At 27.8% G+C, this 13,441-nt stretch overlaps 2 protein-coding genes across 2 annotated transcripts in view; one reads left to right on the forward strand and one right to left on the reverse strand.

The window, feature by feature from the left end:
• Positions 1-13,441, reverse strand: part of LOC134854647 (uncharacterized) — a 350,978-nt gene that overhangs the window by 255,369 nt on the left and 82,168 nt on the right. The window lies entirely within an intron of this gene.
• LOC134854648 (transmembrane protein 208-like) overlaps positions 1-13,441 on the forward strand; it is a 412,118-nt gene that overhangs the window by 133,777 nt on the left and 264,900 nt on the right. The gene's annotated exons all lie outside the window — the stretch shown is intronic.

A 13,441-nucleotide genomic window follows, 5' to 3' on the forward strand; every position in this document is an offset into this window, starting at 1 on the left:
ACAACATTGGAGTGAATTAAATACGTTCATGGCATTGCAACAGTAAAAACATACAGTTAATGTTTTTAACAGTCCCTGCCCACCGGCCCTCCAATTCCGCACTCTCCTGGAGATAAAATCATTATCTCTCTGATCTTTTGGCACGGGAGGGTTCGGATACGTCCCGAGTGTCTAAAGAGATCTTCCGTCTATAAGATCTTCTTTCAATCAGCACCTCATCGTGTCTTGTTGCCACGGTAAGAGGCTTCGTTTCGCTTCTATTTTTAACTGCGCTTTTCGACTGATTTTTGTCTTGTAATTCGATTCTGTGTTTTTGCGTCTATTTCCGGTCAAAATTGCCGTTTTTCGCATCTCTTCGAAATGTTTTAGCTGAAATCGAAATTTTGAAAATTTAAAATTGTAGAACAATCTGAGCATCTTTTTCAACACAATTTCGGTGCCAACGCCCTAATGTTCTTTTCGACGGGCGTCGGTAGGTTCGACTGTGCCAATCCAGGGGACTGGCACAATAGCATACTTTATCACATCATGTTCAAACACCTAATTTCATACCACATTAAATGACCTCATTTGGAATCTTTTCTTTTAAAGTTCTATCAAAACATATCAAATCATATCGTATCCTGTTATAGCAAACGGCCTCAGATCATGTCAAATCACAGCTTTTCATATCACATCTTATCAAATCAGAAAAAAACATATCATGTAATATCAAACCATATCTTAGCATATCATATCATATCATATCAAATCATATCATATTAAATTTTATCTTATTATACCATGTCATATCACAGTACATCCTACCAAAACACACACACATGTCTAATATTTGTTTCCGATGAACGTCTTGTTTTGAGCGACTCTGAGAACTTTCAAAAATTTATTTCCAATACAAGAAAAAACGGTTTAAAACTTTTGTGTTTTAGTCAAGCTTCGATCGCGTAAAGCAACTGAATTTTTTCTTTGTTATTTATGATTATCAGCAGCAAATCATAAACTGCAATGTTTTAACTTAATTTAGCGCTTCTAGGAAAAGAATATCAAAAAACTGATACATTTTGTAAAAGTTTCTTTTTCAGTTTTTTTTGTTCATTTACATTTTGAAGACAATTGTAGGTGTTTGTTCCTAATTCAATTTTAAGGGTTCTTAGAGTTCTATCATCACACGATGCCTAAGAGAAGACACGTACATTGGAAAAAATTGAGAAAGTTGTCGGAACATTCTGCGCTGTTTGCTCAGCAACCGTCTATCCTTAGCATATCATAACGTATCATATCAAATCACGCCGCATCATGTCTTATCATATTAAAATATCCTATCAAATCATAGCATATGATATCAAATCAAATCATATCATATCATATCATATCATATCATATCATATCATATCATATCATATCATATCATATCATATCATATCAAATCATATCATATCATATCAAAACATATTATATCATTTCAAATCAAATCATACCAGAACATATCAAATCAGGTTTCATCAAATTGTATCTTATCATATCATATCATATTCTATCATATGATATCATAATAAATCAAATCATATCATATCATATCATATCGTATCATATCTCATCATATAATATCATATCATATCATATCAAATCAAATCATATCATATGATATCAAATCAAATCATATCATATCATATCATCTCATATCATATCATATCATATCATATCATATCATATGATATCAAATCAAATCATATCATATCATATCATATCATATCATATCATATCATATCATATCATATCATATCATATCATATCATATCATATCATATCATATCAAAACAAATTATATCATTTCAAATCATATCATACCAGAACATATCAAATCAGTTTTCATCAAATCGTATCTTATCATATCATATCATATTCTATCATATGATATCATAATAAATCAAATCATATCATATCATATCATATCTCATCATATCATATCATATCATATCATTTCATATCAAATCATATCATATGATATCAAATCAAATCATATCATATCATATCATATCATATCATATCATATCATATCATATCATATCATATCAAATCAAATCATATCATATGATATCAAATCAAATCATATCATATCATTTCAAATCATATCATACCAGAACATATCAAATCAGGTTTCATCAAATCGTATCTTATCATATCATATCATATTCTATCATATGATATCATAATAAATCAAATCATATCATATCATATCATATCTCATCATATCATATCATATCATATCATTTCATATCAAATCATATCATATGATATCAAATCAAATCATATCATATCATATCATATCATATCATATCATATCATATCATATCATATCATATCATATCATATCATATCATATCATATCATATCAAATCATATCATATCATATCAAAACATATTATATCATTTCAAATCAAATCATACCAGAACATATCAAATCAGGTTTCATCAAATTGTATCTTATCATATCATATCATATTCTATCATATGATATCATAATAAATCAAATCATATCATATCATATCATATCGTATCATATCTCATCATATCATATCATATCATATCATATCAAATCAAATCATATCAAATGATATCAAATCAAATCATATCATATCATATCATATCATATCATATCATATCATATCATATCATATCATATCATATCATATCATATCATCTCATATCATATCATATCATATCATATCAAATCATATCATATCCTATCATATCATATCATATTATATCATATCATATCTTATCATATCATATCATATCATATCATATCATATAATATCATATCATATCATATCATATCATATCATATCATATCATATCATAAGTAACATTTACTCAGACACTACACAACGACGGAGCGTAGAATAAGTAACCATTGACAAATGGCTGCGTCAGTTACCTTAATTATACTCGTTTTTAACCCTCTTGACCTAACCAGTTGTTTTCTGGCCTGTTAAGGGCTAAGAAATGAAATATCATTTTAGGACATCAGTCAAAACGACTTTTGATCAGTTTTCACTTACATGCAAAAATAGCCACATAGCTGGGTCTCGGATCCCCAGACAACGTGATTACTACTAAAAACATGGCTAATAACCCATATTTTAATAATTTTTAGTGACAAGTATTTACTAGACCCATTAGAGATGGGTTGACTCTTTCCTCGCCTCTAATCACTCATGCTCTGAAATACTAAACAACATTGGAGTGAATTAAATACGTTCATGGCATTGCAACAGTAAAAACATACAGTTAATGTTTTTAACAGTCCCTGCCCACCGGCCCTCCAATTCCGCACTCTCCTGGAGATAAAATCATTATCTCTCTGATCTTTTGGCACGGGAGGGTTCGGATACGTCCCGAGTGTCTAAAGAGATCTTCCGTCTATAAGATCTTCTTTCAATCAGCACCTCATCGTGTCTTGTTGCCACGGTAAGAGGCTTCGTTTCGCTTCTATTTTTAACTGCGCTTTTCGACTGATTTTTGTCTTGTAATTCGATTCTGTGTTTTTGCGTCTATTTCCGGTCAAAATTGCCGTTTTTCGCATCTCTTCGAAATGTTTTAGCTGAAATCGAAATTTTGAAAATTTAAAATTGTAGAACAATCTGAGCATCTTTTTCAACACAATTTCGGTGCCAACGCCCTAATGTTCTTTTCGACGGGCGTCGGTAGGTTCGACTGTGCCAATCCAGGGGACTGGCACAATAGCATACTTTATCACATCATGTTCAAACACCTAATTTCATACCACATTAAATGACCTCATTTGGAATCTTTTCTTTTAAAGTTCTATCAAAACATATCAAATCATATCGTATCCTGTTATAGCAAACGGCCTCAGATCATGTCAAATCACAGCTTTTCATATCACATCTTATCAAATCAGAAAAAAACATATCATGTAATATCAAACCATATCTTAGCATATCATATCATATCATATCAAATCATATCATATTAAATTTTATCTTATTATACCATGTCATATCACAGTACATCCTACCAAAACACACACACATGTCTAATATTTGTTTCCGATGAACGTCTTGTTTTGAGCGACTCTGAGAACTTTCAAAAATTTATTTCCAATACAAGAAAAAACGGTTTAAAACTTTTGTGTTTTAGTCAAGCTTCGATCGCGTAAAGCAACTGAATTTTTTCTTTGTTATTTATGATTATCAGCAGCAAATCATAAACTGCAATGTTTTAACTTAATTTAGCGCTTCTAGGAAAAGAATATCAAAAAACTGATACATTTTGTAAAAGTTTCTTTTTCAGTTTTTTTTGTTCATTTACATTTTGAAGACAATTGTAGGTGTTTGTTCCTAATTCAATTTTAAGGGTTCTTAGAGTTCTATCATCACACGATGCCTAAGAGAAGACACGTACATTGGAAAAAATTGAGAAAGTTGTCGGAACATTCTGCGCTGTTTGCTCAGCAACCGTCTATCCTTAGCATATCATAACGTATCATATCAAATCACGCCGCATCATGTCTTATCATATTAAAATATCCTATCAAATCATAGCATATTATATCATATCATATCTTATCTTCTCAAACCACATCATATCACCTTACACCATGTCATATCATATCATATCACATCATATCATATCAAATCATATCATGTCACATCATATCTTATCTTTCACATCAAACCGTTACCTTACAAAATATGACATCATATCATATCAAATCTTATCTTATCAAATCATATCATTTCATATCATATCATATCATTTCAAACAGTATAATATCATATCATATGATATCCTATCAAATCTAAACGAATCAAATCTTTTCTTATCACAAAATATCACATCATAGCAAATCATATCATTAAATATATTATCAAGACATGTCAAATCATATCATATCATGTCAAATCATAACTTATCATATCAAATCAAATCATTTCAAGTGATATGAAATTAAATCATATCAAATCATATCATACCAGATTATATCATATCAAATCATATCTTATCATTTTATATCAAATCATACCATGCCATATCAAATCATACCTCAAATCATATCATATCATATCATATCGTATTATATCATATCGTGTCACATCATGTCAAATCATATCATATCATATCATATCCTATCATAGCATGTCACGTCATGTATTGTCATGCCACATCATATCACATCAAATTACAAGAAATTGTATCAAATCATATCACATCGAAACATATCGTATCATATCGTAATATCAAGTCATATAACATCAAATAATATCACATCATTATCATATCATATTATATCGTATCATATTATATCATATCATATCATATCATATCATATCATATGGTACCATATCATATTAAATCATATCATATCATATTATATCATATCATATCATATCTTATCATATCATATCACATCGTACCATATCATTACATATCATATCATATAATATCATATCGTATCATATCAATCAGATCATGTCTTATCATATAATATCATATCAAATTGTATCTTTTCATATCACATCATATCATATCAAGTCATATCAAATCAAATCATATCAAGTCAGACCACATCATGGAAAATCACATCGTATCAGATCACATCAAATCGCGTCATTTCATAACCTATCATATCATATCATATCACTTGATATCGTACAATATCATACCACATCGAATCAAATCATATCAAAACCATATCTTATCAAAACAAACCATTTCATTTCAAACCAAAACATATCTTATCAAATCAAATCAATTCATATCAAATCATATCATTTCGAACAATATAATATCATATCATATGAAATCATATCATATCTAAACAAATCAAATCTTTTCTTAGCACAATATATCACATCATATCAAATCATAGCATTTAATATAATATCACAACATGTCAAATCATATCACATCATGTCAAATCATATCTTATCATATTATATCAAATCATACCATGCCATATCAAATCATAACTCAAATCAAATCATATCATATCATATCATATCGTATCAAATCATATCGTGTCACATCATGTCAAATCATATCATACCATATCATATCCTATCATAGCATGTCACGTCATGTATTGTCATGCCACATCATATCACATCACACTACAAGAAATTGTATCAAATCAAATCACATCAAATCATATCATATCAAATCATATCATATCATATCAAATCATTACATATCATATCATTTTAAATCTCATCAAATCATATCATACCATTTCTAGTCAAAATATTTCTCGTCATATCATATCTTATTTTATCATACCATATCATATCAAACTAAATCATTCCATATCATTTCATATCAAAACATACCACATCACAAAAAAAGATACCACATCATAACAAATCGTAACATATCATATCATATCAAATCGTATCATCTCATATCAAACCAAAACATTGCAAATTAATTCATATCGTATCAAACCAGATCAATCCATATCATATCATGTCAAATCATATATAATATCATATCATATCAAATCATATCATGTCACGTCATGTATTGTCATGTCATATCAGATCACATCACATCGAAAGATATCGTATCAAATCATATCACATCAAATCAAATCAAATAATATCATATCAAGTCATCTCATCTCCTACCATTTTAAATCTTATCATATCATATCATACCATTTCCAATCAAGAGATTTCTTATCATATCAAATCATATCAAATCTTACCACATCATAAAAATTCGTACCACATCATAACAAATCATATCATATCATATCACATCAAATAATGTCAGATCATAACAAATCATTTCATATCAAATCATATCATATCATATCAAACCAAATCATTTCAAATCAAATCATATTTTATCAAATCATATTCCATATCATATCAGATCTTGTCAAATCATTGAATATCACATCATCTCGAATCAAATCATATTCTATCATATAATATCAAATCATATCTTATCATATCATATCATTTCTAATCATACAATATCATATTTTGTCAAATCAAATCATAATCTATTATATAATATCATATCATATCATATGATATCATATCACATCATGTCATAACATAAAAAACCAAATCATTTCTAATCAACTCATATCTTATCAAATCATATCATTCCATATCATATCAGATCTTGTCAAATCATTGAATATCATATCACATCGAATCAAATCAAATTCTATCATATAATATCACATCATATCATATCATATCATATCATATCATTTCATATCATATCATATCATATCATGTTCAATCGTATAATATCAAACTCTATCGAATCAAATCATAATCTATTATATAAAATCATATCATATCATATGATATCATATCACATCATGTCATATCATAACAAACCAAACCAAATCATTTCAAATCAACTCATATCTTATCAAATCATATCATTCCATATCATATCAATTCATGTCAATTCATATGATATCATATCATATCAAATCAAATCAAATTATAACAAATAATATCACATCAGATCATATCATATCATATCATATCATATCATATCATATCATATCATATCATATCACATCATATCATATCACATCATTTCATATCAACACACGCCAAATCATTTCAAACCAAATCATATCTCATCAAATCATATCATTCCATATCATATCAGATCTTGTCAGATCATTGGATATCATATCATATCGAATCAAATCAAGTTCTATCATAAAATATCACATCATATCATATCATATCATATCATGTCCAATCGTATAAAATCAAAATTTATCGAATCAAATCATAACCTATTATATAACATCATATCATATCAAATGATATCATATCATGTCATGTCATATCATAACAAAACAAATCATTTCAAATCAAATCATATCTTATCAAATCATATCATTCCATATCATTTCAAATCATGTCAAATAATATAATATCATATCATATCAATTCAAATCATATTCTATTATATAATATCACATCAGATCATATCATATCATATCATATCATATCATACCATATCATTTCATATCATACCAAATCATATCATATCATGTCATCTCATATATCGTACCATTTCAAATCATATCAAATCATATCATACCATTTTTAATCACAAGGTTTTCTTATCATATCTTATCATATCATATCTTACCATATCAAATCAGATCAAATCTTATCATTTAAACTCATATCAAATCAAATCATATCATATCTTATCCTATCAAATCATATCATATCATATCATATCCTAGCAATTCAAATTATTTCAGATCAAACCACGTCATAACAAATCACATCATATCTATCACATCAAATCACTGATATCATAACATATCATATCACATCAAATGATACCATACGATAACATACCACACCAAGTCAAATCATATTCTATCATATCATATCTTATCATATCATATCGCATCATTTCATATCATACATATCATATCAAATCGTATCATATCAAATCATATCAAAACAAATCATTTCAAATCAAATCATATCGTATCAAATCATATGAATTCATATCAAATCAATTCATACCATGTCATATAAAATCATATCAAATCAAATCATATCATATCATATTGTATCATATCATATCGTCTCACGTCATGTATTGTCATATCACGTCATGTATTGTCATATCATAAGTCATATATAATCACTTCAAAGTATATCATATCAAATAATATCACATCAAATCATATCACATAGTATCATATCATATCATGTCATAGCATATCAAGTCATCTCAAATCTTACCATTGCAAATCTTATAAAATTATATCATACAATTTCTAATCATAAGATTTCTTATCATATCATATCATATCATATCATATCATACTTAATCATTTCATATCATATCAAATCATACACCATCATAACAAATCAAACCACATCATAACAAATCATATCATATCCAATCACATCCAATCATGTCTTATCATAACATATCAGATCAGATCAAAATAAATCAAATCATATCAAACCAAACCATATCAAACCAAATCATTTCAATTCAAATCATATTTTATCAAATTATATCATTCCATTTCATATCATATCAAGCCAAATCATATTATATCATATCTTAACAAACCAAATCATTTTCTATCAAATCATATCAAATCATATCATATCATATCACATCATAACATGTCATATCGTATCAAACCAATTCGTTTCAAATCAATTCATATCCTATCAAATCACATCGTTTCAAATCATATCACATATTATCAAGTCATATAATATCATATCATATCGATTCATATCATATGTTAACGCATCAAATCTTTTCTTATCACAAAAATCACATCATATCATGTCATATTATATCATATCATCTCACAACATGTCAAATCATATCATATCATATCATATCATATCTTATCAAATCATTTCTTGTCATATCACATCATATCACATCACATCAACAAATTTCGCATCAAATCCTGTCACATCATATCGTATCATATCATATCATATCATGTCATTTTATATCAAATCCTATCTTATCATATCATATCATATCATATCATATCATATCATATGGTCTCACATCATATTATAAGTTGTCCAATCAAACCATTCGATATCATATCATATCATATCATATCATATCGTATCATATCATATCATATCATAACATATCATATCACATCACATCATATCAATTAATATCATGTCAAATCTTATCATATCATATCATATCATGTCAAATAATATAATATCATATCATATCAATTCAAATCTTATTCTATTATATAATATCACATCAGATCATATCATATTATATCATATCATATCATATCATACCATATCATTTCATATCATACCAAATCATATCATATCATGTCATCTCATATATCGTACCATTTCAAATCATATCAAATCATATCATACCATTTTTAATCACAAGGTTTTCTTATCATATCTTATCATATCATTTCATATCATATCAAATCAGATCAAATCTTATCATTTAAACTCATATCAAATCATATCATATCATATCTTATCCTATCAAATCATATCATATCATATCATATGCTAACAATTCAAATTATATCAGATCAAACCACGTCATAACAAATCACATCATATCTATCACATCGAATCACTGATATCATAACATATCATATCACATCAAATGATACCATACGATAACATACCACATCAAGTCAAATCATATTCTATCATATCATATCTTATCATATCATATCGCATCATTTCATATCATACATATCATATCAAATCGTATCATATCAAATCATATCAAAACAAATCATTTCAAATCAAATCATATCGTATCAAATCATATGAATTCATATCAAATCAATTCATACCATGTCATATAAAATCATATCAAATCAAATCATATCATATCATATTGTATCATATCATATCGTGTCACGTCATGTATTGTCATATCACATTATATATAATCACTTCAAAGTATATCATATCAAATAATATCACATCAAATCATATCATATAATATCATATCATATCATGTCATAGCATATCAAGTAATCTCAAATCTTACCATTTCAAATCTTATAAAATTATATCATACAATTTCTAATCATAAGATTTCTTATCATATCATATCATATCATATCATATCATACTTAATCATTTCATATCATATCAAATCATACACCATCATAACAAATCAAACCACATCATAACAAATCATATCATATCCAATCACATCCAATCATGTCTTATCATAACATATCAGATCAGATCAAATTAAATCAAATCATATCAAACCAAACCATATCAAACCAAATCATTTCAATTCAAATCATATTTTATCAAATTATATCATTCCATTTCATATCATATCAAGCCAAATCATATTATATCATTTCTTAACAAACCAAATCATTTTCTATCAAATCATATCAAATCATATCATATCATATCACATCATAACATGTCATATCGTATCAAACCAATTCGTTTCAAATCAATTCATATCCTATCAAATCATATCTTATCAAATCATTTCTTGTCATATCACATCATGTCACATCACATCAACAAATTTCGCATCAAATCCTGTCACATCATATCGTATCATATCATATCATATCATGTCATTTTATATCAAATCCTATCTTATCATATCATATCATATCATATCATATCATATCATATCATGTGGTCTCACATCATATTATAAGTTGTCCAATCAAACCATTCGATATCATATCATATCATATCATATCATATCATATCATATCACATCACATCATATCAATTAATATCATGTCAAATCTTATCATATCATGTCATATCATGCCAAATGATATCAAATCAAATCATATTATATCAAATCAAATTATTAACGTAACATATCCTGCGATACCATGTCATGTCATATCAAATCACAGCATTTCCTATCACATCTTATCATATCGTTTTCAATCAAATACTATCATATCATATCATAGCATATCAAATTATAACATATCCGTTTAAATCTTGTCATATCATATCATATCATATCATATCATATCATATCATATCATATCATATCATATCATATCATGTCAAATCGCACTACGTTTTACCATACCACATAAATATGTCCAAAATTAAATGGAATAACCGAGTTTTTGTTCTATCGAATGAAAAAGGGGGAGAGTTTTGTATTCGGTTGTGTTTTGATTTGTTTTCTTCCTATTCTTTTTTTTCCACGCAAAATTAAGTACCACAAATTATAATCTGAATGGTCCGAGTGGTATATCATAAAAATCCTTTTCAGTCTTGTTTTGAAAGACTCTGAAAAAATTTTAAAATTTTTTTATCAGTGCGAGAAAAATCGGTTTAAAGTTTTTGTGTTTTAGTCAAAGTTCGAGCGAGTAAAGCAATCGAACAAAATTAGTTATATATGATAATCAGCAGCAAATAATGAAGTAGAATTGTTTTACTTATCCTACTGCTTCTGGGGCATATTTGGTTGATATTTTTTGTAAAAGTTTTTTTTTCTTTTTTTTTTCGTTTATTTATTTTTTGAAAACAATTGTAGTCGTTCATGCTGAATTCAGCTCTTTTTTATAGGTTGGTAAAGTTCTATCATTACACGACGCCTAAGAAAAGACAAGTTTAGAAAAACTGAGAATGTGGTGGAACATTCTGTGATATTCTTGTGTTATGCTTGCTATACTTAAGGTTATCAATGGTTTGAGCTGCTGAGAAATTTTTTTATTAGAAATCAATCAGAGCTTAGCAATTATCATCGAACAAAAATTTCAAATGTTTGCGGCCACTTTTTTGATTAACCGTTCGATGTTTGATAAACAGTTTATATATCTTGTAACAGTGGCTGTTCTCATGAACGAGAGAACGACTGATAGAAATTTTTCAGCCTATCAGAATCGTAGAAAACCGTGTCATAATCTTAAATTCTACATGATTACTGCAGTAAGTCGGATACGAAATGGACACACAGAAAAAAAGTATCTCCCTGTAGTCTACCCTTGCATTGAGCCAAATAGTTTTTAAATAATTCATTTTGAGAAAATTCTCTAGCAACTGTTTTAAATTAAACCAGCTTATCCAACAGTTTCTATAATGATAGCTAAAAATGGATTGTTTTTTGTTTGTTTGCTTTTGTTATTTGTTTTTCATAATCCCACTGTAACTTTTTTCTTTTTAAAAACGCTGTATAGTCTATTTTTTCTTCTGCCTCATTTTTCTCCTGACTCATTGACTCTATCGGATAATTGCAATAAAATTTTTTTCGATCTATTTCCAAAGATTTTGTGTATGAATCATCAGTCAGAAAGATAATATCCTGTCTATTACTTGACAAAAATGCAAAGGTGGTAGATTTTTTTCCAGTTTGCAAGTAATCGCAATGTCAAGTACAAAATGACAAATCTAGAGGCAAAAAATGCAATATTTGGGTTAATTGGCTTGCATTGCTTCATAAAGAAATGCATGATTAGGCCAAATAGCAAGCTGCCCTATTTTGGTTTGGATTGATTTGTGAGTTTGATTCATTCGCCGTTACATACGCATTATGCTACGAAATGTATAGCGTGTTTCCAAAGACTTTTAATGTTCCAAAAAACGATCGCAGGTGAGATATCAAGGGTTTCAATATCTTCCAAATGGCGTAGTTTTTTCCAATACTATTCCATATTAAACCAAAGGCAGGCTAATTCGTCAAAATAATGAGTGAGAAGACTCAAAACAATGATGAAACAAGGCGAAGAAGACTTTTGAAGACTTTTGTATATGGATTTTGTTTTTGCTAAAACTACCCTTGAATTTCTTTGTAAATTTAGAACTCAGGACGTCAAATTTTTCTTATAGTACAAAAATAGTTAAGCATAGTTCATTTTACATATGATCTACACTCTCAATCACAAGCAATTATCATGAATGTTTTGCGCTAAAAGTCATTT

Source organism: Symsagittifera roscoffensis, chromosome 9, assembly GCF_963678635.1.
Source record: "Symsagittifera roscoffensis chromosome 9, txSymRosc1.1, whole genome shotgun sequence".
NCBI lineage: Eukaryota > Metazoa > Xenacoelomorpha > Acoela > Convolutidae > Symsagittifera > Symsagittifera roscoffensis.